General features: G+C 38.8%; 1 pseudogene; it reads right to left on the minus strand.

The window, feature by feature from the left end:
* Positions 1 to 5,416: 5,416 nt before the first annotated feature.
* On the minus strand, positions 5,417 to 5,930 carry LOC134378677 (diphosphoinositol polyphosphate phosphohydrolase 2-like; annotated as a pseudogene).
* Between the last annotated feature and the right edge of the window lie 21,679 nt (positions 5,931 to 27,609).

Raw genomic sequence — 27,609 nt, forward strand, 5'->3', positions numbered from 1 at the left:
CCCTGCACTTGGCAGCTTCGTGGGCCGAACCCGAGGAAGTCCCAGAAAGAATACACCGACGTGTCTCCGTTAGCGCAGACGTGAGCGTTTTATGTGTGTGGTTTTTTGTTTTGTATTTGGCGTTTTTGTTTGTTTTGTTTGGCCTCACAGTATATATGTGTGTGTGTTTGTGTAGGGGAAACAGGGTCAGTAGCCAAACTCTTCCTATTCTGAGCCACAGGATAAGCAGAGCAACAGTGGTTATTTCTTGCATTCTGGATTTGAGAATCCATGAGGTTCAGAGTAAAAGTCTGAGGTGTTAGACCATTTTTGAAAACAATTCTACTGAGATATAACTAATATTCCATACAATTCACCCACTTAAAGTATACCATTTTATAATTTTTAGTATACTGACATATGTGCACCCATTACTACCTTTAATTTTAGAACATTTTGATCATCTCAAAAAGAAAATCTGGACCACTTAGCTATCAGCACCTTATTCCTTCCACTCCCATCTCCCAAGCTCTAAGTAACTAATAATCTACTTTCTGTCTCTATAGATTTGTCTATTCTGGACATTTTATATAAATAAAATCATATAATATGTGGTCTTTCATGACTGGTTTTTTTCACTTAACATGTTTTCAAGGTTGATCTATATTATAGCATGTTATCAGTACTTCGTTCTTTTTTATGGCTGAATAATACTTCATTGTATGACTGTACCACATATTGTTTAGCCATTCATCAGTTGATGGATATTTGGGTTGTTTCTACTTTTTGCTTAATATGAACAATGCTGCTGAAACATTTTCATACAAGTATCTGTGTAGACTTATGTTTTCATTTCTCTTGTACATATACCTAGGAGTGGCATTGTTGGATCATATCTTTGTTTAACTATTTGAGGAAATACAAAAATTTTCCAAAGCAGCTGCACTATTTTACATTCCCTCTAACAGTGGATAAGCATTCTGATTTCTCCACATCCTCACCAGCACTTGCTATTGTCTGACTTTTTGATCATAGCAAACCCTTGAATGACATGGGTTTGAACTGCACAGTTCCACTTATAAGCAGATTATTTTCAATAAATGTATTGGAAGATTTTTTTATTTCCAATAGATGTACTGGAAATAGTTAAAGAAACAGTTAAGTATTAAACTACTTAACTAATGACTCATACAGCTGCCCCCACCCCCACACCTGCCCCCAGCTGTGTTATGTGGCCCTGACTCTAGGAAAGCATGCCATGTACTTAAGTACTACTGTAATTAAATAGTTAAGTTTTGGGGCAGTCAAAAGTTACATATGTATTTACAATTACATGGCGTCAGTGCTCCTAACTCCTGAGTTGTTCAAGGGTCAACTATGTATAGCCATTCTAGTGGGTGTGAATTAGTATCTCATTGAGGTTTCGATTTGCATTTTCCTGATTACTAGTAATGCCAAACATCATTTTATGTGCTTATTGATCATTTGTGTATCTTCTTAGGAAAAATGTCTTGCTTATTTTTAGTTGGGTTGTTTGCCTTTCTATTCTTGATTTGTAAAGATTCTTTATATAGTCCAGGTCCAAGTACTTTTTAATTTTGATGAATTCCAATTTATTTTTTCTTTTGATCATACTTTTGGGGCCATATTTAAGAATCCAGTGTCAAAGTCAAACCCCAGAACATGAAGATGAATAAGACAATATAGCCAACTGGGGAAGACACATAAAAGCTGGTACTTATAATAAGATATAATCTTCCTAGTACAGTGATAAAGTTTATTACGGGGGCACTGAATGGGGCACCTATGTAGCAGGTGGGATTGGGAGAGTTGTTAAGAAAGGCTTTCTGGAGGAGTTGACATGTGAACAACAAAGATCAGAGAGATTTTTCATGGACAAATGGTCCAGAATCGGGCTGAGAAGCTCACCTCATCTGGTCGCACTCCTGAGATTAGGAAGGGGAAAGTCAGGTTTGCAGGGCAAGAAGAATATAGCATTTCAGTCCTAGCATATTTGACTGTTAATTGAATCATGCACTGTGTGTGTATTGTATATGATAAATACATGTACAAGGGTACCGTCAAAAAGTTCGTGGAAAGATCGTGTTATCTTTTATTTTTATTTTTCCACGAACTTTTTTGGCCATTACAAACAATGTTGCAACAAACTCCCTTGTGCATAGTTTTTTCTTTAAAATGTGTAACATTTCTGATTATAACGTGATTGATGTTTATTAGAGAAGCTTTGGAAAATAAAGAACAAGATAATGAAGAAAATAACAAAGAAGAAAAACAATCAACCATACCCTACCTTCCAGAAGTAGACACCTTCCATATTTTGGTGACTTTCAGTTTTTTCTATGCAACTACATGTGTCACATGCATCCCCCTACACACATTTCTTTTATGACATTGAGATCATAACATGTGTGTTGCTTTATAATATTTTCTCTCAGCTAATATATTGTCAGTATTTTACCATATCACTATTTTAAAAAATCTTTATAGTTTTTTTCATTTTATTATGAAAATAATACATAGTCATTATGGGTATGTATGTATATGTATGTATGTGTATTCATGGAAAGTACATGTGATCTGTTTTATGTATATGTACTGATTGTAGATTAGATTTCAGCTTTAAAATATGTCATAATTACATTATACATATAGATAATAACAGAAGTGAGACCAAACTATTCAATAAATTGCATTTTTTCATTAGACAATGTATCCTAAACAAGTCAGTTCACACAAGGTTATTTTTTTATTTTATTTTTATCATCTATTTCTATTTTTATTTGATGTTTCCAAATATAAAAAAAGGTCAAGATTCTTACACCAGTTATTTCAAATGAGACCATGCAAAGCAATTCAGTGTGTACAACAATCATTTCTTCCCTTCAGTTCTGCTGCCTTATACAAGAGTGTGATTGACAGAAAATTGGATGTGGCTGGCTGGAAATGTCATCTGTTTACAAAAAAAAAAAAAAAAAAAAACCCAAACAGCAACATGCAGGACAGTTTCTACTTTTGTAAGTCAATTTATAATAAGTATTTTGTTTTTTATTTAGGAGGCACATGGAACTGAAAATTTTAGCTGCCCGATTTTATTAAACTAACTCACAAAAAAGCACAAATAACAGTCCCAACACTCACAGACTTTGGAAGGTTGAGATAGTAGACACTTATTTTTAGTAGATTCAACTACTTAGCCTGAAAACATTGGCTTTTTCTCTTAATAGAAATAAATCTTCTTAGGGCTTTTCCTCTAATTTTGCTAGAGTGGGTTACAGAAGAATAGTGAAGAATGCTTCATGTGAAATTTAAAGTGAAAACTGTATTCTGTTGCATTACACAAACATTTGCTAGTTGCATAGACTAAGGACAGTTGGTTTGCTAAATGGCACTGAAGAAAATCCTGACCCAAGTGGCACTACATAGTCCAAATGTTTCTGACCAAAGAAAATTATACGGTATTTATAGGCTAACTTTAAGAGACGGTTGACATTAATACTGTACATATTTTACATGTCAAATACATAGTCCAAGAGTTTATAAAACAAGTTCATGCATTATTACCTCTAAGAACATCATGTACAAGATACACCTCCCCAAGTACTTGTGACAGCATTTCAGGTAGAAGCAGTCTTATATACAAAAACAATCCAGTTTCTCTGCTATGTTAAGTATATAATTTAAAGAAACTTCAGATATTACTAAGAAAAAAAATCTTAGTCCACTGAAGACTAAAGTGTCAATTTGTGGGATTTAAAATGTTTCCTTTTTAAAAAATACCCAGAATACATAACCTCTGTACAAAGAAAAATATAAAAATTCTGGGCGATCATGTTTGATCACACTATATAATTTAGAATGAAATGTCATTGGTTAAAAGTTTTGTACTTTACTCATTCCTTTGACAATTAATTTGTGAACTAATGTTTATATTTAGTTCAGCTGCATTTATGGCATAAGATCTCATTTTCAAAATGGCACCAATTTTCCTTAAGTGTAACAGCATTCTATTTTTAGCAGCAATTGTATTTTTAAAGGTTAACAACTTGTAGAACAAATGTTTTAACTATACTTATTTTCTGCTTTATACGCACCAGTTATAATATTTACAAAAGGCTAAAGTCTACTTTAAAAATGATCTTTCACTCTCTCCTTCCCCACATTTTAGTCAAAGATTTTCCTCCCACCTCATTTCTGACCTGGTTGGGGAGGTACAGGAGTTTTCAGACAAGGTACCTATGTGTTTTAGATGGGATTCTTGATTTTAGGTGAGTATAAAGACAAGTATAAGACAAAATAATTCTTCATTCAGGTATGTCCTACTACCCCAAAAGTTAGTTATGTGACAAATAGTACCTACGGACAACCTAGAAAAGGAGACATTCTACGGTACCCTAACAGTCTTAAGTCTGAACAGCAAGAAGGCCACTTTACACAGCGGTGATGCAGTCATCACTGACTGGCATTTAAGGTTAGACTCCAAATTTGTGGTTACTGGTAAACAAGAGAGTTTAACTGAAGAGGTGTCACTAAATTAAAAAACTGAAAATGTTTTAAAAGCAATTCACATTGAGGAAAATATGGCTCCAAGATATTCTATGTAAAAAGAGATTATTGATAAAGGGAATTGGCAACTGAGCATGCTAAATAAAATTCCATGAATATAGTCTTCATGATAAGATGCATTTACTACGTGCATTTTGTGAACAGTATTTCCCTAAAAATCATCAACTCTATAGAAGTATACTTCATGTTAAACTACTATTGTATAGGGGAAATATCCATATCAAACAGTTAGTGACATAATATGAGTTGCAAAAATTCAGACATATGAGTTGACAAATTCCCCAAAATAGCAAATTAACTTCTTTGTCAAAACAGTTATTGGACCAAACAGATATAGCCCCAATCTGCAATTTATAAGTTAAAATTGTCATCCTATAAAAAGTTTTAGGATGGATGGCTCTCTTTAATACCAAGAATATTGTTCATTAATTCCTACCTCAGAAGGATTTGATGAATAATACATTAATGCTATTAATGAGAAAACAATTTAGAGGGAAAATTGACCCAGAAGCAATCTGATCTGACAAAAGAAACCAGACTGATGTCAAATGGACAAAAAACTGAAAAAATGCTGCAAAAAATTGATAACCAAGAATATATGGTTGGGGGTGGGGAATAGTTAAGGCATCTAACAAAAAATTCCACATGGCTTTGGCTTATTAAAATAGTTTACACTTAAAAAAAATTTTTTTTTGAAAGCATCTGAAAAACATGCAAATTCTTTGAAAACCCTGCATGGAAAATTCAGACAATTTGCAAGCTTCATTCAGATGTTTACCAAGGAAAATAAGTCTCTCCCCATGAGACTGCACACGGGGGGGGGGGGGGGGGTGTCTTTCCAGTTCTCTCTGTCTTATACTAGAGGGCAACCCAGAGGTCTGTGCAGCAGTTACAAACAAGGTGTTATTATCTGGAAGGGAAGGGACCTGTGGTATTTCCATTGGTTGGGGAACAACCCAGCTTCAGTTTTTCCAGATATTCTGCATGTACAGGTTTATGACACTGGAGAACTTTGATTGCATCTTCTACTTTGAACCACTCTCTCTTCCTATATTAACAGAATCTTCCCAATCTTCTAATATTTCAGTGCCTGTTCTGTGCTTTCGGTCTTGGTTCTCAAAAATGCCCAGGAGCCTGCCTCATTTTCCTTTGACTCCAGCCTCCTCATAAACCTCCCCCACGGCGGCGCCGCCAGGCCCCTCCTCGGGCTCCATTCCTCCTCCTGGGACCACCCACTGGTCGGGGCACCGACTGCCGCTCACCAGCAGCGCCTCGTCCTCCTGCTCGCTCCGGAAGCACTGGCGCGCCGCCCGCTTCTGGAAGCCCTGGCGGTCATAGGTCCGCATCTGCCTGGGCTTGAACTTCATCACAGAGGCCGGCGCCTGCTGCCGCTGCTGCTCCGGCCGCCGCCACCCCGCCGGGGAGTAGGGGCGCGGGCGAGGGCGAGTCGGGGCGCAGGGGCGCCTGGCGCGCTGGCAGGCGAGGCGACGCGGCGGCACCCGGAGGGGCAGCGAAGCCGGTCAGTCCCGGAGCCGGCGGCCGCTCCGACGCGGTGCAGAACGCGGGTGCCGGTCACGGGGGCCCGGGGGCCGAGATGAGAGCGCCGCCTCTGCTCGGGCGACCGCCGCTCTCCGTGGAGCGGCCGCCCGCTCGCCTCCGCAGCCTCCTGCCGCGGCCGCCAGAAGAGCAGGCTCGGGAGCTGCGGGCTCGCGCCACCGGGAGGCAGTTTCCAGAACCGGCGCCGACTCGGCAGCAGCGCGCGGCCACGAGGTTATTTTTAAATGGCTGCATGCTAGACCATTATTTATTAACCAATCTCTTATCAATTGATTAGCAATTAGTAATTAACCATCAGTGAGGCCTTTTAATTATTAACAATTCTTTTTTCTTACATAGAATGCCGAATGAATAACGGATGAAATATCTCTGGGCATGAATGGTAGCATTTCCGTTGGAGTTATCGTTAGAAGTTTCGTGTTTAATTCCCAGAGTGTTTGCTTCTTATAATATCCATGCCTCACAGAAAATAATTCAACCACAATCTTCTTTACATAATTTTTTTAAAATCATGAAAACATACCATGTGCTTGGCTGACTTTTAGAGAGCTAAATTGACTAAGTATAATGAATAAGCATTATCTCATTTCAACAAATCGTGATGATAAATTTCAACCTTCAGTCAAGTGATCCCATTGATTATAATTAAGGCTCAAAGTAAATTTTCTTTACATGGGAAGTGTCTGACCCTCCAGCACTTGCAAAGTGCAGGCAGTTGAAAGCAAAGACAGGCCAGTCTCATTGTTAGCAATAAAAAAGGAGCATCAAAGTAACAGGGGCGGCCTGGTACGATGCTCTGCACCCTGTTGGTAGTCAATTAATTCTTGCTGACTGCTGTCTGCTAGAATTTTTTAAAGCATATATAGAAAGATGTGGGGTTAGAAAAAATAGTCCCAGGACAAATGCCATTAGAAGGGGTCCTGTTTGATGAAACTTGAACCCAGAGAGAAGTTCCTTGACAATATCAATGAGGGCTTTCTCAACATGAGCCATCTGCGCAGACAACGCCTGAAATCACATGGCCAGGAATGGCTAAGTTATCAAGGAAGACTTAATGGAATTTGTTATTTATAAATTACATACTTGTCCAATGATTTCTTTAAATCCTTCAACCCTATGGCATCGCTTCAGGATATTTGCCCTAAAATCACAGTCATATCTATGTTTTCTTTAGAGAGAGTTGAGGCTTCTTTTCTCCTTTTATAACGTGTTGATGTCCTAGGAAGTCACCTTCACTGTTATAGGTGATAAATTATAGCAAAAACATTATTTAAAATACATTATTTTAGCATAATGTTCTGTACCTTTCCTATGTAAACCAAATGCTTTTTATAACATCAGTAATGTACATTTTGTTGGCTTACAAATAAAGGCCTTTACAAGCATTTAATTAAAATGCATGATATTTATTTATTGAAAATTTATGTTAAATGTCACTTTCATAATCAAACTCATAAAAGATGCATGTTAGAAGCATCCCCAGGTGGGCTTAAGATAGAAATAATGAAAGGTGGATTGTGAACTGGTGACATTTTTGGAAAAATATATTGCTATGCCAATATATTCTAGTCAGAGCTCTTTGATGATTTTCTTAATTACGATGACTGTGAAAGAGAAAAACTAGTAAAAACATCTACTCTCTCCTGGTTAAAAAAAATTAACTTTTTTCTCTCGGTAAAAGTAGAAACACTTTAGATTTTAGGACCCTCTTGGCTCCTAAACTTAAGTGCTGCTTGAAAAATGGCCCTTTCAGCTTTTAGCCAGCAGCCACAGTTTAAATCCACAAGAGAGATGCCTAACAACTCTGCTTTAAATGGCAGTCTGCCATTTTGGAAAATTGTAGCTTTTTGAAAGAAGAAAAAATTAGTAAGCCATTTAATTCATCTCCTTGGAACTGGATGTAAGTTAAGGAAAAAATAAGTAGAGTGAGCAAAAAATCTTAATTCCTATTTTAAAATGATTTCAACATTTGGTAGAAATGAAGTCTATAGTCACAGCAGCCAGGGCAGCAGTGAAAATAAGAACCCAGCTCATTTTAAAGTGGGGAAATACAGATATCACTCTTGCACTTGTATCTGGACACACTGAGAGTCAGCAGACGGCTAAGAAATGGGCTACCCCAAAATGGTGTAATTTGTAAACTTGGGGAAAAATATTTAAGATGAATCCCAAATTTCTTTTACCTGATTTATGCTGCATATATAATGACTCTTTGTATAGATATGTTTATTCATATCTAATCATCAAAGAAATCTCCTAAAGGTAAGAGCATACTTATGAACAAATCTGTGTTCATAAGAGGAAAGAGAGAGCTCGTTTAAGATTCTATTACAAGTCTAAATATATGGTTACCAAGGTCACATAATAAACTGCGATCAGAGATACTGGAGATGAAAGATATTCCAAATTCAAATACCCTTAAAAAACACATGTAATTATTGCAGGTATCCATTTCTTGGAATGTCAGCATTTAACACGTTTATTGTGCACTTACACTGTATGAGATCTTATGCTTAGGCACTGGTGATACAAGACAGAGCAAAACCAGACACTTTCTCTGTTTTTAAGAAATTTAAATTGAAGCAGTAAGCATACCAACAGATTTTGGTTTCCAAATTCCATTGCCCTTTTAAAGGAATCAGTGCTCCATTGAGATATGGCTGACTCCATGTCTGGAGCAGGAAAAACTAGAAGGTAAGCCTGGAACATACTGTTGTATCAAAAAGCAAAAATGTACACAAAGAATGATGGGTATATGCTGAAAGGACACAGGGACCGCCTTGAAGAGGATCCAACAAGCCAAATAGGGCAAGTCAAGCAGCCCCAGAAAGAATGGTAATAATGTATTAAAGCTGGGAATATACAAAAAAAGTGCGTATATAGGGATATTAAAAAGAGAGGGGCTAGGGGGAGCTCTTCTACACAGAAGAATGCCAGCTTACAAATTTAAAATCATGATAGAATTCTTAAAAATCACCATTCTTCAACCTACTCTAAAATAATTGATTCCAGCAAGGATTATCAATGCATATAAAGCCCATTAGGTAAAAGTTTGTGGGGGAACAGGATATTCACATAGTCTCAAGGTATTACCCACAGATTATGGATTGAATACAAAGGGGAAGAAGTTTCCTTTACAAGGATAAGAAGAGATGAGCTCATGGTCATAAATGGGTAAACTCATTATGTGTCTCCTGGTGCAACCTAATGGAAAGTATATACCATCACCCATGTGGTATTCTTTCAAAGAATGTTTAACCTGAATATAATCATGAAGGGAGAGTAGAAAAATTCAGATCACGAAACATTCTATATCTGCAACACAATCAGCCAGATTCTTCAATAATATCAATGTCATGAAAGACAATAAAAGATAGGGGACTTTCCTAGGTTTAAGGGGACTAAAGAGAGACATGACCTTTAAAAGCTGTGTCCTTGATTGGATTCTGGATACCAAACACACACACACGCACACACACATACACGCACACGCACACGCACACACGCGCACACACACAGAGCTATAAACAACATTTTGATGACAATTAGGAAAATTTAAATGTGGACTTATATATGAAAATATTTCGTGTGCTATTCCACTTACTGAGTATGAGTGACGATATGAGTGACAATCACACTGTGGTTGTGAAGGAGGATGGCCTTGCTGTTAGGAGATACATCATGAGAAATTTAGGGAGAGTTATTTTGCAACTTGCTTTCAAACAGTTGACAAAAAATTTCAAATATGCATATAGACACACACAAATATTTGGGAGAGATATAAAGCAAAACACCAACACCAAAATATTGAAAATTGGTTTACTAGGTGAGTGTTCATTATAATATTTCAGCATTTTTGTAGGTTTGAAAAATTTCAAAATAAAACATCGAGGAAATAAAAGAGTTTAAGTCTAATGAGAGCTTAGTTGAAACAAAGTCATTCCTTTCCTTGTAAATGGACATGGAAATCTGCCTGGACGTCAGTGTGAATGAGATTGATTCTTCCTCCCTCCTACATGCCATCATATTAGTGTTTTGGTCTTTATGTGCATCATAAGAAATTACAGTGTTCAGCAAAATTAGAATCACTTAACTAAAAGAAATTGTAGAGATATCTTTTGCAATCTCAACCAATGGCAGATAGTTGAAAAAACATGCTATGGCTGGTGATTTTTGACTTTCCTCTTATGGCTCTCAGGAATTACTTCATGAATTGATCTGTCCCCTCAGCCAGTGATCATTGTGGATGAGAGCCGTGTGCTAGGGAACAGGGGGACACAGATGGCCACGACAGGGTCCTGGAGGTCTGGGAGCCCAACTCTCCAGTGAGAGGATGAGAAGTCAGAATGAGAACCATATAGAATTACTTTAATGCTTACCTAGGTACTCTGACTTGTATGGATTTTTTTTAGAAATCATACTTTCATAAATTTTATAATAATAAGAAGTTGGTATCTGAAGAATCATACTACCAATGTTGTATATAATAGGAAAAAAAACATGTGGAAACATGGCATTCTTTTGAAATTGACAGGTGCTAGCGTTTCCTCTCTGCTGAGTTACAAATGTGGCTTGGAGTTGACTGTCCTACTCTACACAAATGTTTATGAAAAATCCCTCAGCTTTCTCATCAGTAAGTGCCATCTGAAAACCAAGAGTAAGCTCTTGGAGAAAGAATCTATTTACTGGGAGATGGAGCCCAACTTGCTTAAAATTTTTAGCACTGTGCTCTGCATGGACATGGTTCCTTAACAGAACAATGATATTTCTAAACTATGTGAATGAAATGTGGAGGCTGAGAAGACTGTGGGTGTAATATCTGTCACATATTGATCAGATGGTTTATGTAACAACTCTAACTGGCTAAGTTGGTATTCAATTCACTAATTCACTAAAGATTTACTGAACACCTATGGAATGTCAATACTGTTCTAGACATTTGGAATGCAAAGATAAAATAAGACTAGTTATCCACTTTGGAAGACATTAGTGACTGGTGGGATGAGGAAAAAGAGGAGACAGACATATCGGGGCAGAGTGTAAAAGTGCTATTTATTCTATAATGGAAATACATTAAGGGCATTACCTTAAATTATATCACTAAATAAAAATGTCATGTAAAGAAGAAAGAAGAATGCATTATCAGAGGAAGGAACAGTGTGAGAAGAGGCATATCTGCGACTGTCTGCATAGCTGGAGATGGAACACAGGCAGCAGCGTAAATGAAACTGTAGGTGTAGACAGAAGATCAACCGTGGAGGACTTCAGAGAATATATTGTGTCTGGACACTAGATGATGCAGAAAACTGAAGATTCTAATACTTTAAGTGTAGAAACAGAACGATCAGGGTTGCATTTTACTGCCCTGGCAAATGTCACTGTAGATGGGAAGAAGGGAGAGATAAGAGAGATGTAGAGAACGTGGAGTCCAGGGGACTTAGGGATAGATCTGTTGTTAGGGATGAGGAGTCGAGAATGACCTCCAGGTTTTGTAGCTTGGGTGTCTGAGAGTCACTGCGAGTGGCATCCAGGGAGAATGGGAATATAGGATGAAAACAGGTTTAGGCCAAATGCAATTTTACCACGTTAAATTTTAGGCCCAGACTAAAATTTTAGATCATCCAATAAATAGTTGGATATACAAGTCTTCAGGACTAGGTAGTAAGTTTCACCTAAAGAGGTATGGATTCATGGATCATCAAAATACCATCAGAGTTAAGAGGATGAGAAGAAATAAAGTGACCTGAAAAGTGTACACAGAGCAGAGATGAATAAAGACAGAAATCCTGCCATTAAAGAATGGGTGGAGGACCAAGAGTTGTCAGAGAAGACCTTGGAACAAAAGAGTATCTGATCTGCCCTCTCTTCTCCATATGACTCAAGAGAGAATCTGAAACTGGCAGGAAAGTTCTGGGCCTGCAGTGTGGTATGAAGTCAGACGGCCAACAGAGGCTCTCCACTGCAGCACATCTTACAGCTACATGGTGTGATTTGCTTCACTTAAACTGGCAGGACAGTTCTGGGTCTGCAGTGTAGTACAAAGTCCGACGGCCGACAGAGACTCTCCACTGCAGCACATCTTACAGCTACATGGTGTGATTTGCTTCACTTAAACTGGCAGAACGGTTCTGGGGTCTGCAGTGTAGTATGAAGTCTGACGGCCAACAGAGACTCTCCACTGCAGCACATCTTACAGCTACATGGTGTGTTTTGCTTCAGACAGCTAATGTATTACAAAGAGCACTCAGGGCTGGCCAGTTTGCTCTGTTGGTTAAAACATGGTGCTTATAACACTAAGATTTAGGGTTTGATCCCCGTACTAGCAGCTAGTCACCAAAAAAAAAAAAAAAAAAGTACTAGAATTAGCAAACCTTGGATTGGGGTCCCAATTCTTCCACTTGCTGTATGATCTCGGGTATGTTGCTTAACTTCTGAGCCCCAGTTTTTCATCTATAAAATGGAGGATGGGATATAAAGTTTATTATTCCTAGTTCATAGGGTTGTTGACATGCAGATAACATTTGATAATGATTTGTAAACTACAATGTGCATTAGAAATGGGGAGTCTATTATTACCATTGGCACCCCTGAAGTTTTAGTTATACCTTGGCCTACATTCTTGAGCTGGAATGGAAACAGAATGGGACAAATTGGGGTCAGAGTGGGCACAGGAACTTCAGTCTTCCTTTTCTTTTTAGTTAAATAATAATTGCATATATTTATGGGGTCCAATGTAATGTTTTGATATATGCATAGATTATGGAATGATTAAATCAAGCTAATTAACACATCTATTAGCTCAAATACCTAGCATTTTTCTTGTGGTGTGAACATTTAAAATTTACTCTCTTAGCAATTTTGAAATATAAATTACATTATTCTTAACCATAGCCACCATGTTGTGCAACATATCTCCCAATTATATCCCTCCTCTTTAACTAAAACTTCGAATGCTTTGACCAACATCTCATCAGTCCCCACTACCTCCAGCCTCTGGCATCACTATTCTACTCTCGACTTATATGAGTTCAACATTTTTTAGATTCCACCTGTAAGTGAGATCATGCAGTATTTCTTTTTCTGTGTCTGACTTATTCCTCTTAACATAATGTCCTCCAGGTCATTGCAAATAACAGGATTTTTTTCTTTTTAAAGGCTGAACAGTATTCCACTGTGTATTTTCGTTTCTTTACTTTTTTTTTGCGGCTAACCAGTATGGGGATCTGAACACTTGACCTTGGCATTATAAGGCCATGCTCTAGCCAACTGAGCTAACTGGTCAGCTCATTGTACCTATTATATATACCATATTTTCTTTATCCATTTATTTGTTGGTGGACACTTAGGTTAATTCTACATGTATATCTTGACCACTATGAATAATGCTGCAATAAACATGGTAGTGCAGATATCTCTTCCACCTACTGATCTCAATTATTTTGGATGTATACCCGGAAGTGGAATTGCTGGATCATATGATGGGTATATTCTTAATTTTTTGAAAAATCTCCATACTGTTTTCCATAATGATTACACTAATGTACATTCCCACCAACAGTATACAGTGGGTCCCTTTTTTCCACATCCTCTCCAACAGTTATTTTTCCTCCTTTTGGTGATAGCCCTTCTAATAGGTGTCAGGTGATATCTTCTGGTTTTAATTTGCATTTCCCTATTGATTAGTGGTGTTGAACATTTTTTCATATACCTATTGGCCATTTGTATGTCTTCTTTTGAGAAATGTCTACTGAGGTCCTTTGCCCATTTTTAAATTGTGTAATTTTTCCTCTTGCTATTGAGATGTTTGAGTTCTTCATGTATTTTGGATATTTAGCATATGTATGGTTTGCAAATACTTTTTCCAAATTTGTAGGTTGTCTCTTCTATCTGTTAATTGTCTCTTCAATAAATGGTGTTGGGAAAACTGGATATCCGTTTGCAAAATAATGAAAGTGGACCCTTATCTCACACTATACAAAAAAAAAAAAATCAACTCAAAACAGAGTCGAGCTTTAAATGTAAGACCTGAAACTATAAAACTACTAGAAGAAAACATAGGGAGAAATCTTCATAACATTGGTGTGGGCAATGATCTTTTTGGATATGACCTCAAAAGTACAGGCAACAAAAGCGAAAATAGACAAAAGGATTATGTCAAACTAGAAAGCTACAGTCTTTTCTTTAAACGAGGACATTCTTGGAGGATTCAAAGCAGGCAGCCAGATAAAATATGCTAGTTTATTTTTTTACTTGGCTGCTAAATAACTAATTTCATATGTTTGTGAGCAGGATCTTTCATGAGGTCGAGTTTATCCGTGCAATGTAAGATGTGTGACTGTATGGACACTGCTACTGTTCCACTCAGGTTTCCTTATATTCCTTTATGCCTTTTATTGCTGCTGAGTGCTCGTCTCTGCTCCCAGCTGCTTCCCTCCCACTTCTGTGTGCTTTGCTTTTTTTCCCCCTGGCCATAAAACAGTCTTAATACATTTAAAAAGACTAAGATCATAGAAAATATGTTCTCTGACCATAATAACAGAAGAAAATTTAGAAAATTCACAAATGTATGGAAATTAAATAGCACTCTCCTAAATAAACAATAGGTAAAAAGAAAAATCACACGGAAATTGGAGAGTACTTTGAGATAAAAATCAAGGTGCGACATATAAAAATTTGTAGGATGTGGGGCTCATGCAGTGCTTAGAGGAAAATTTATACTTGTAAACACCTACATTAAAAATAAGAAAAATCTCAAATCAGTAATGTAAACTTCTACCTTAAGAAAATAGAAAAAGAACAAGCTAAACCAAAAGCAAGTATAAGTAGGAAATAAAAAGATTATAACAGAAATATATGAATTAGGAAATTAAAAACAATAGAGAAAATCAACAAACCAAAAGTTGATTCTTTAAAAAGATAACAAAATTGGCAAATTTTTATCTAGATTGACCAAGAAAAAAAGAGAGAAGACTGAAATTACAGAAATCAGAAATAAACAGGAGCATTATTACATTGTTATTATGGTTTTTTGCAGTGGTAAGATTTAGTTTCTTTTTCTTGTTTGCATTTTTGTTCTGCCAGTGGGTTTTACTCCTTCTTTCGTATTCTTGGTAGTGACTATCATTTTTCAGACTCCAGATGCAGGAGTTCCTTGAGGATTTCTTGTAGGGCTGGTCATGTGGTGGTGAACTCCCACAGTTTTTGTTTGCCTGGAAAATACACTATTTTTCCCTCATTTCTAAAGAATCCCCTTGCTTGGTACAATGTTCTTGGTTGGCAGTTTTTTTCTTTTAGTATTTTGAATACATCATCCCATTTTCATGGGGTCTATAGAGTTTCTGTTGAGAAGTCTGCTGTTAGTCTGATAGGGGCTCCTTATAGGTGACTTGATGTTTTTCTCTTGTTTCTTGAAGGGTCTCTCTTTGTCTCTAAGCTTTGCCAGTTTGACTATAATGTGTCTTAGAGAGGATTTTGGGGGGACAAATCTGGGGATCTTTGAGCCTCCTGGCTATGAAAGTCCGTGTCTCTCCCTATACCTGGGAAGTTTTCTGTTATAATTTCAATGAATAGGTTTTCTATGCCTTTTCCTTTCTCCTTCCCTTCTGGAACACCCATGATTTGAATGTTTGTGAGCTTAAGGTTGTCTGCTAGCTCTCTTAGGTTTTCTTAATTTTTTTTAATTCTTTTTTTCTTTTTTCTTCTGCTTGCTCTAGCCTGCTGCTAAAGCTCTTGATTGCATTTTTTATTTTGTTGAGTGAATCTTTCAGTTCCATGAATTCTGCTACATTATTTTTAATGGTTTTAATCTCTTTGTAAATTTCCTCCTTTATACCCTGGATTTTTTTTTTTTCTCATTTCATTATGCTGTCTACTTGAGTCTTCTCAGATCTCAGTGAGTTTCCTTAAGATTATTGCTTGGAATTCCTTTTCATCATTTGAAGGGTTACTTGCTCTATAGGATCTGGTATTTGAGAATTACTGTATTCTTTTGGTGGTGTCATCTTTTCTTAGGTTTTTGTATTTCTGATATCTCTACAATGATGTCTGGTCATCTGGTAGAGCAGTTGCTTCTTATATTACTCTGGAGTGGTCTCTGAGGAAAGAGATGTCCTCTTCTTTCTCTGGCCTCCCTGATGACTCTCCTTGTGTCAAAGCATTTGAGTGTCTAAAGGGCCAACTGCACAGTGGCTGTGGCTACTGCTGTGGTGTTGAGTCACTTTTTCAGCAGCTGTGACTGTGGTGGTGGCTGTAGTGGGCCACCAGTGCAGAAGTGGTTTTTCCAGCATACTCCTTACTTGCTTCCATGCAGGGGATCCTGCCCTCGGCTCCTGCCTAGGACCCTGCATGTGCTCTGCTTCCTACCTGCTTCTGGGTGGAGAGGGCTGCCCTAAGTTCCTGCTTAGGATCCCAGGTGTACTCTTTGCTTTGTTTTTTTTTTTTACACCCTACCTACCACTCTCTCTGGAGGAGTGCCTTTGGACTGCTGGTGCTCATTTGTCCACATGTCATTTGAGTCTGCAGGAGAAAAGAAGGCCTTGGTGGCCCTTAGGCAAGCAAGACCAGTGTGTGCGTTCCTGTGGACCCACATAGGAACAAGGGGCCACAGACAATGGAAAAGAGGAGCCACTCAGAGGCTGGTGAGTCATTGCAAGGGATTCCATCAGACCGTGGAAGGGTTGGCACATGGCCCATCCCATGGGAAGTGTTTGGAGTATGAGACATGGGGGAGACAGGCCCACCAGGGGAACATTGGGGCCTAGCATGGACAACTGATCTGCCCTCCAATCAGCACAGACCCACTCAGTGGAGACTGGTCAGGAATATAGAACTGTAGGGGATGCAGTTTGCTGAAAAGACTCAGGCCCAAACCAGAGTTTCCATACAACCCAGGTGTACCAGACCTCACAAGACTCAGAAGTGCTTACAAGGTCAGCAAGTAAACCCTGAGCTGCACAAAAAGCTTTTCCCAGGGAATCAGCAGCAAAGCAGCAATTTAGTTCAACCACAGGGCTCAAGCGCTGGTCCCCATAGGAGGTTCCTCCATTTTAGAAGTAAGAAGGTAGTCAGCCATGCCCTGGCTACCACATCCAGTCCAGTGAGGACCACCAGGCCACTGCCAGAAGCATCCCACACTCCCACGCTGAGGCAATGGGGGACCTTGGGTCTCAACCACAGCCCCCAATGTCTGCATTTAGCCCAGCAGCAACCACCTAGGCCCTGCTGGAAGCATCTTGAGCTCCCAAGCTGAGGGGAGGGCACTGAGGGTATCAGCCATGCCCCTCTGATGTCCACACTCAGCCCAGCAGTGACCACCAAGCCACCATGGAAGTCCCCAGGCTCCCCTGACAGAATGAGAGGGGTGCCACACATCTCAACCACACCCGACCTTCCCTCCCTCCTCCTCCCACTCTATCTCCCACCGATTTCCCCTCTCCCCCCCAACTACAATGCAACATCTTACAATGCAAAAAAATAATAATAATAAACAAATTTTTAAAAATACCAAAAAAAAGGGAAAAATAGCAAGAAACATGTAAATGCAGTTTCTTCCATGTTAATTAGAGTTAAATAGAAATGTATTCTTTTGCAGTATTCTTGATTTGAGGTTATTCATAATTCTATGGAAACTTTTGTATAATATAAATAATTAGAAGTTTCTCATGAATAATCTTTTCCTTAACAGTGGTTTGCAAAGGACTGCTGTCCAGTAGTAATAAGAGAACCCTTCATGAAACGACTCCTGGACAGTGTGTCTAAATGAAGAAACAATTCTTTGAAAAATGATCATTTTGGCATTTTAGGCCATTGAAAAATATTAAATCAGCTTCCTTTGGACATTTGACTGATGAAATGGTAGAAAACCATAAGTCAAGAAAGACAGTCCCTTGAGTGACTATATTCTTTGTGTCTCTAACTGGCAAGATAGATTAAATAGTGCTTTTCTTTTTGGGGTGCTTTAAGAATTGTTATACACACTTTTTCATAGTTTCTCCTCAGTTTCCATATCATTTCTTGGCCTCAGGACAGGCTATAGATAGCACTCAATCAGGCAGTGAAAGAATCACAATACTTGTCCTGGGAGCTGTTGGAAAACTCTCAAAGGAGATGTGGTCAACTCTGCTTTTGTGTGATGACAGAGAGGTCATATATTTCTCTAAAAAGTTAGCCACAGGCTGTAGATGTTAAGGTATGGCAATGAAAACTGCAGAAATTTATCAAGAGGAATGGTGTGTAACCTTACAGAACACATTGCAACTAAATAAAAACAGTATTGCAGGAAATACTGCAAAAAAAATTCATGTGCCAATGCAGGGTAAGACTAAAGAAAAGAAAAGTAAGTCCAGGGACAGCCTGGCTCTGAAAGTCTGATTTAGCCTCTTGTCTAGGAGTTGAGTGTATAAATGAAAGAGGCATGCCATCCAACGTGCTGAGAGGAAAAGAATTAAGAACATCTGAGTGTCTGTGAGAGAAGACGTGGCCTTCCAAAATCCACTGATTTCTAGGGGAAGTAGCAGCACAAATGTTTTACCATTCAATAAAAGTTCCCAAGCATGTGCTTGTTTCTGTATTTTAAATGTGCTGGCTGGACACTGTACCTGAAATGGCTTTTGAAGACTGGTATCTGATATGTGCATGTTTTAAGTGGAACCAGTCATGAGAGTGGGGTGGCAACGTGGGTGTTTGTGAACGGGGACGTGACTCTGAATTGTTTAGAAAAATGATGTATCCTGACTGGCCAGAGAAACAGTAGGATGGTGAGAAGGAGATAAATGAATTTATAGGAAAGAAATGTTAAATAGAAAGTTGAAAGGAGCGAGAAAGGAATAAGAGTGATGTGCCAAAAATAGGTAGTCATGATTGTGAAAAAAATCTCAATTTCAAATTATATCTTTTTAGTTTGAAATATCCTGTCCCCATATACTCACGCACTCAGCAGACCTCTCTGTGTTTATAAATTGTCCCTGTTCTTGACTGTGTGGTTTATTCCAAACCTTTAGCCTTCCATCCTCAAAATTTTTCTTAAAATTGTTCAGTTCAAGGTAGGTCTTGCTCAGGGAGAAGCATATCCAAATTCATACGGCAGACTTAAGGTCATATTTATTTAAATAGACACTCTATTTCCATGAGACTTGTCTGGACACTGGGGGGTGGGGGGATGCCCAAGTAACTCTTATTAAAATCTCTCTTCCTGTGTGTGCCGAGAATGTCAAATGGCCACTGAGTTCTCCTCCAGGGAGTTTATAATCAAGCCCAGGACCCCGTTAGATGAAAAAAAGTGCTTATTTTAGTCTTAACAAAGTCATATTCTTTCTTCCACCAATCCTTGCCCTCTGTAAAAAATAAAATAAAAATTTTAAACCTGTTTGTAAAAAAATGTTTCCACTTATTAGGCCATAATAAGGAACAGGAGTTTTATTTAGCATAGAGTCAGAATAAAGTCAAATTTTCACTCTGTCCTGCACACATGCATAAGAAACTCTAAGAAGCACAGACTTCTTTTTCTGATATTTACTTTTTCCCTCAAATATTAAGTGTTTGCCAAACCTATACAATATTCAATGCCTCGCACTGTTTTAGATGTTAAGAAACATGCAGTGGATGAGACATATCCTACCCTCAGTTTGCAGTATGACAGAGAGACATAAAAACTTGTGGGTCCATATGGAAGTATTTTTGCATAAAATTCAGAGATGTAAACTCAAATGCCTATGGGGCTAGACAGGTAACATGAAAGTGTGAACGTCAGCCTATATAAGGCATCTGGAACTGGTGGGATCTATGGCAAAACTGAAGACATTGAGATTAAAAAAAAATCTTAAAGCACTGATTCACAAAACGATATCAGATTTGGCAGATACAACCTGCAACTGTAAATTTGCCACATCTGGCACAGATAAATGGAATACTTATGTGATTATATAAGTACACTGAGGAGAAATAAGGAAAGGTATTTAAAATAATGCTAGCAGCCAGAAGACTGAGTGGCCTTTATCACGGAAGATTTACTAGAGAAAAGCCATAACATGGTTGGAACTAAGGATGCATTACTGCAATGAAGACCTTGAGACTTCAGAAGAGACCTACAGGCTGATTGACTTGTCCAAACTGGTTTTGCACTTGCAAATACTCTTCTCCAACCATTGCTTTCTCTCACCTGTTTGCAACAAATTTATCATGAGACTGGGAAAGCCAAAGAAGCAGAGAGGGGAAGAAGAGTTAGGGGCTCTAAGCCCAGTGGGAGGACCTTTTCCTCCTTTTCCAAACAAATACATGAAGGGACTAGATCTGCTTTATGAATCTTGCCCACCGTGGGTACCCAAATCAGCTGTGCATTGCAGTAGCAGTAAACTAAGTAGCTGAAAACCCATTCCTAATTCTCCGATGATGAATCACATATATTTATTTCAGTGTCAGAGAAAAATTTCCTGAGAACCTTTTGTTAGCATTATTTCAAAAGAAAGAAGGCTTCAGTATTTATGTCTCTGAAGGCTTACTATTCTCCAACACATTAATAGACCACGTTAGATTGATTTTTGAAAAATGATACCTAACTGAAGAAAAATTCTGATTTCCTGGTGCAATTATCTTCTGAATACTTATCTTTCCAGTAGAAGCTCTTTACCAGAAGCTCATCAGTGGCTAATTCCAATGAAGGTTTTTAAACGTACTTTAAAACAAATAGCATTCGAAAGGAGAGATAAGAATGGCTCTGCTAAGGATTTAAACTTTTCTTTAAGAATTCTAGGTGTTGGCAATTGCCTGAATGCCAGATGCCTAAAATAAATTAGCAAAGATCTCCAGAAAATCAGACAGTGGGTCGGCCAGGTAATAACCTCAGAGTATGAAGATGCCTCAGAGTTGATATGGTTCAGTTCAAATCCTGAGTTTCTTCTGTGATATCTCAATTGCTAATCCAACTTAAGTTTGAAGTCTTCCAATGCTGAGGGAATTCACTGTTTCTTAGTGAAGCTCATTCTATTTTTCTCAACTTCTTCAGCCATTCATAAGTGAAAAAATTCACATTTCTGTTGCTTCTACTTACTATGGAGCATTTTCATATATTTGAGGATAACTATTATCCCACTCTAAAGAAAATCATTTTTTCTTGTTTCACTTTCTGTTTTATTTTTCTAGTTTAATGATAGTATTGCTAGTGTAGGTGTAAGGATGTTTTCTACAGTTAGATGGTTATTTTTTCTAAGCTCAGAGAGCGGCAGGTTGGAGTGGGTGTATGTAGTATGTGTGTATCTTGAAAGATCACCTTCCTGGACGAGGAGTTTTGGAAGACACAACATTAGAAATAGATCTGATTCCTGTGCTTGCCAGTCCTGTGATCTAAAGAAGAAAGCTCTAAACACTGCTAAGGGTTTCACCATAAAAGAGAACTTGAAGATGAACATCACATAAACTCTCAAGTGGAGTTAATCTGGAAAGACTTCATGAAGGAGGTGAGATGTACGCAACAGTTGCAAGACAGTGAGGTGCATTGTTGTGACAAATTCTAGATGAGAAATAAGATATTCAAAGTCACTCTCCAAGTAGTATTGGATAGCAAAGTTTTGTCTATCTGCAAAATTTTTAAAAATTATTCATCAGGAGGTTCTAAATGAGGTTGGTATTCTTATTTTGAGTATAAAGCAATGTGGACTTTTATCTTAGAGTGAAAATAAATATCCCCCAATAACATAACTTTTTCAGCATATAAAAATTCATGTAGAGATTTTAAAATAAATATTTTACACTATGTTTTCTCAAAATAATTTCTTTATGGTAAAATTTAAAAGGTTTTTTAACCTTCATAAATCATTTGTCTTTGTGGAGCATTTTCTTCAACTCTCCATCAATGTTTCCCCTTTGGGCTGAAATCAAGCATGGAAAATTCCACCTTAGCAGACAGGCCTTTTTGGAAACCATAAGCAGTTTAAATTTATATTTAACTTCAAAATCTTTTTACCACAAATGATATAATATGGGGCACTGAGTAATCATTTTTTGGTATAATTGAGGTAGCTTGTTGGTCTGTTCAGTTATTTATGAGCCACTTACAGATTTATTTAGGTATTTCAGCATACTCTAAACTTCATTTTTCAGAGTTGAACATTTACTTTTTTTTTTTCTTTTTGGGTGCATAAATAAGAGGATTTTATACCAGTAAAAAACATTTCCATGTTGCAAAATAATAAGGTGATTATGTATTATATGAGGTTATTAGGAACCCCCCAAACATAAGCAATATGGAAATCAAACAACATAGATCTCAAATATGCTCTATATTATGATTTGAGACTGAATTAAAGAAAGGGTTGAGGGCAATGTGGGGAGAGTAAGGTATTTACTTTTTTTTCCTTATATCCTCATTTAAGGTTTTATGGTTTTAAAAAGTGAACAATCTGGGATTTGAGAATTTAGAAATATTAAATCAAAAGTGACAAACTTATACTCAGTAGAAGTACCAGAAATTAAGCATTGGATTGCAGAGAGTAGGATACTATTTATTTATTTATATTTATATATTTGTTTGTCACTGTGAGTAATAGAAAATAGAGACTAGTATAATACCAAAATTAAACCTTTCAGAATAGAGAAGAAGAAAATGGCTAGAGGTGGAAAAAATTAAGAAGCAATAAAGAAAACTTGGTGAAAGTCTAGAATACTTACTATTATATACAGGAGGCAGTGGGAAATAATAACTTTGATTGGGACTGCCATTTTGTTCTAGGTGTCCTGGAATTCATTGGGAAGGTGCAGACAGAGCGAGGTCACGGAAGTCACAAGTGTTTGGAATGAAATGGGGAACAATGCTAGTGGAGCAATTGCCACTTATAAGTGCTGGAAGGTGTGCCTTGAATCTGTCAGCAAGATTTCTGTCTGGGTTGAGCTGGATAAACAGCAGAGCAAAATCAAACCTAACTTATTTTTACTCAGGGTCTTCATCGGCCCCTGGAGAAAGTGACGATTTCACTTACATTATTTTTTATTATGACTTTTTGGCCTTCATTCTGCTGAATTTATTCAATGTAAGTCTTAATATTGCCGTTTTCAGGCCTTATATGGGATTAGCACCTTTTTTTGCCTATAGTTTTCCCTGAGCTGCCTACAGCTATCACTGCGTCAATTATAATTTGTTAATTTCAGAATTTTTGATCACATCACTTATGGGATTTCATCTGTTAGTTTGCAGCACAGCCCTGATTGCTTAAGATGATGTGCTCATGCACCACAGATTTGTGTAAGCTAACCCCCTCTACGCTTCCTTCCCCACACCCTGCCAAGTGTAGGCTCTTCATGAAGAAACTTTAGAATGAAAAAGAGCATAAAACTAACTCCCAAAGTGTCAAAATGGTAGAGCATGTCCTGCATGACCTCACAACAATAACAGAATTATTTAAATAAATCAAAGAAGAATAAAATAGCAACAATGACCATAAAAACCACAGCATGAAGGCAAGATTTAGGTGGAAACGTTTTTTCATAGTTTATTACAGGAATGTAATATCCCAATGTGCATTATGAATCATTAAGAAAGAAGGGAGAGTGTCCCACATTTCCCAAATTTATTTGAGATTAAAATGGATCTTTGGCAGAACATCTAACAAAGACAGCACTGAGCATAACATGCTTTGAGAAATGTCCTGTATTAATAGATTAAAGCTTTTCATCTCTAGAGAAGAGCCTCGCTTTTAATATAAGAAAATTCAGTGCAAGAACCCGGCTATCGTACATACACACAGGGTTTGCCAAGTCTCTTTAGCTATGAATGGGTGGCTGTTCATTCTTCCCTTGTCCTAGAACCTGAGGTGGGCATAGGGAAAGTGAAGTAACTAGCTCTAGAGACAAACTTAATGCCACCTGCATGGCTCTCCTGTCTTGGTCAATCTTGGAAGCCACATCATTTGCCAAATGACATTTCAACAAAAGACAAATTTGCAAAAGCCAATTCATCAAAGAATCAATTCATTCAAGGACTACTTTTTAAAATTTTCTGATTTCTAACCACTTGCTTTTTATAATTATTCATAAACTCGAAAGATAGTTATGTTGAATGAAATGCTTTATAATAGTTGTCAAGCATTTTTAAAAAGTTCTAGTTGATAGGTTTTCATAACTGCATTTAAATATCTCATCTGTTCCTGGCTGAGCTTCCTGCTGCTGCATGTGGGGAGCTGGGACAGAGTGGGAATTCTGTGCTGGGGAGTGAGAGTGGAGAATTGGGACACAGCACACCTGCCTGCCTGCCCTGGGGGACTAAGGGGACTGAGGGCAGAGTCAGGGAAATTGAGCATCTGGGTTAGAGAGTTGGGGAGATAAAGTTCAGAGAAAGGGGGAGGTGAGGGTCAGAGATGGGAGAATGGGTAAAGAGGAGTTAGAGAAAAGAGGAGTTTAGGGCAAGGAGGAGAGTTCGAAGTCCCCAGAGTCCCATCTTCCCGCCTATCTCTTAGGCTCTGCCAATCCACCCAATATGACTTTCTGTGGCCAAGAAAAAAAACTTTTTAAAATGTAGTAAACCAGTGAATTGGTAAATTTGGTGAATAGGTCATGCGTGACTACCATAGTCCGTTGGCTTTTGGTGACTACTTAGAGTCTGCGCCTCACAACCTGAAATACTATTTGCCAAATGTCAGTATTTTGTTCATGATCATATTTCTGGTGCCTTGCACAGTGTCAGACAGAGGAAAAGCAATAAATATTTCTTCAGTGAATAAAGGCTAGAATAACAGTACGAAGGCATGAAGTGCCTAGAGCTGAATGGTCTCCAGATGATATTCCATGCCTAGACCTACTGTAGTCATTGAACAAACCGATTTTGTTAGAACTCATCAGTGGTCTTAGGAAGGCATCTGAAATACTAAATAGAAATGAAATGCTAATGAAATATAATTTCCATTTAAAGAGGGAAGGTATGGTGTTTGGCGATCTTTCAAATTATTTCTGAAACCAAATTTGCTCATTTCTCCATCTTTCCCTTTTATTTTATATTGTTAATAGAATTCTTTATACTTTATTGGTAAACAACCGCTATGACTCTTATTCAGAAGAACTTTGTCCTTTACAATTTGATTTTTTAAGATCAGTTCTTCCAGCATGTCTCTCAATTTAGTTCAAATAAGATACTCGCCTGCGTTCATGAGAATCTCAACTCTAATAATTAAATGACTCATGCTCAAAGTTCTATCATTTTCTTTCCTCTTGCTGGTTTAAACTAATTCAACTTATGTTTTTGATGATAGTCAGTACTTCCTTTTCAATAATGTAAAACTATTAAATGAAAGAAATGGGATTTCATGTATCACTGAATATGCTATTTATTTTTTAAAAAATAACTTTATCTTATAATGAATTATTTCACCAAACTGCACATAATATGCAGTAATGCAGAATGATCAGTGGACAGGAACCATTTCTGAAGCAAACAGTTTTTTAAAAAAACTTTTTATTGAAAATTTCAAACGTTCACAGAAATGGAAAGAATAGTCTAATCAACCCACATGGGCTCATCACCCAGCGGTGAACACCGCACAGGCGACTGTGACCATCTTTAACCACCTACCCCCACTGCTCATCACCCCGCATTGAACAACGCACAGGCGTCTGTGACCATCTTTAAACCACCTACCCCCGCTGCTCATCACCCAGCAGCTGACAACGCACAGGCGTCTGTGACCGTCTTTAACCACCTACCCCCGCTGCTCATCACCCGGCGGTTAACAACTCACAGGCGACTGTGACCATCTTTAAACCACCTACCCCCACTGCTCATCACCCAGCAGCTGACAACGCACAGGCGTCTGTGACCATCTTTAACCACCTACCCCCACTGCTCATCACCCAGCAGTTAACAACGCACAGGCGTCTGTGACCGTCTTTAACCACCTACCCCCGCTGCTCATCACCCAGCGGTTAACAACGCACAGGCGTCTGTGACCATCTTTAAACCACCTACCCCCGCTGCTCATCACCTAGCGGTTAACAACGCACAGGCGTCTGTGACCATCTTTAAACCACCTACCCCCACTGCTCATCACCCAGCAGCTGACAACGCACAGGCGTCTGTGACCATCTTTAAACCACCTACCCCCACTGCTCATCACCCAGCAGCTGACAACGCACAGGCGTCTGTGACCATCTTTAAACCACCTACCCCCACTGCTCATCACCCAGCAGCTGACAACGCACAGGCGTCTGTGACCATCTTTAAACCACCTACCCCCACTGCTCATCACCCAGCAGCTGACAACGCACAGGCGTCTGTGACCATCTTTAAACCACCTACCCCCACTGCTCATCACTCAGCAGCTGACAACGCACAGGCGTCTGTGACCATCTTTAAACCACCTACCCCCACTGCTCATCACTCAGCAGCTGACAACGCACAGGCGTCTGTGACCATCTTTAAACCACCTACCCCCGCTGCTCATCACCCAGCAGCTGACAACGCACAGGCGTCTGTGACCGTCTTTAACCACCTACCCCCGCTGCTCATCACCCGGCGGTTAACAACTCACAGGCGACTGTGACCATCTTTAAACCACCTACCCCCACTGCTCATCACCCAGCAGCTGACAACGCACAGGCGTCTGTGACCATCTTTAACCACCTACCCCCACTGCTCATCACCCAGCAGTTAACAACGCACAGGCGTCTGTGACCGTCTTTAACCACCTACCCCCGCTGCTCATCACCCAGCGGTTAACAACGCACAGGCGTCTGTGACCATCTTTAAACCACCTACCCCCGCTGCTCATCACCTAGCGGTTAACAACGCACAGGCGTCTGTGACCATCTTTAAACCACCTACCCCCACTGCTCATCACCCAGCAGCTGACAACGCACAGGCGTCTGTGACCATCTTTAAACCACCTACCCCCACTGCTCATCACCCAGCAGCTGACAACGCACAGGCGTCTGTGACCATCTTTAAACCACCTACCCCCACTGCTCATCACCCAGCAGCTGACAACGCACAGGCGTCTGTGACCATCTTTAAACCACCTACCCCCACTGCTCATCACCCAGCAGCTGACAACGCACAGGCGTCTGTGACCATCTTTAAACCACCTACCCCCACTGCTCATCACTCAGCAGCTGACAACGCACAGGCGTCTGTGACCATCTTTAAACCACCTACCCCCACCGCATTATTTTGAAGCAAATCTTAGACATCACATCATTTTATCCTTGATTATTTCAGAATGTACCTCTTAAGAATTAGGACTGTAGCAAAAAGCATAACCATACACCAGTGTCAACTTTAAAAATTAATAAAATTTTGTTAATATCCAGGTTTTACTTTTTTTTTTTTTTTTTTGTCGTTTTTTCGTGACCGGCACTCAGCCAGTGAGTGCACCGGTCATTCCTATATGGGATCCGAACCCGCGGCGGGAGCGTCGCCGCGCTCCCAGCGCAGCACTCTACCGAGTGCGCCACGGGCTCAGCCCAGGTTTTACTTTTCCCTAATCATTCATGACTTTTTTTAACAGTGTGGTCAAA

The sequence above is a fragment of the Cynocephalus volans genome, chromosome 5 (genome assembly GCF_027409185.1).
Source record: "Cynocephalus volans isolate mCynVol1 chromosome 5, mCynVol1.pri, whole genome shotgun sequence".
In the NCBI taxonomy this organism is placed as follows: Eukaryota; Metazoa; Chordata; class Mammalia; order Dermoptera; family Cynocephalidae; genus Cynocephalus; species Cynocephalus volans.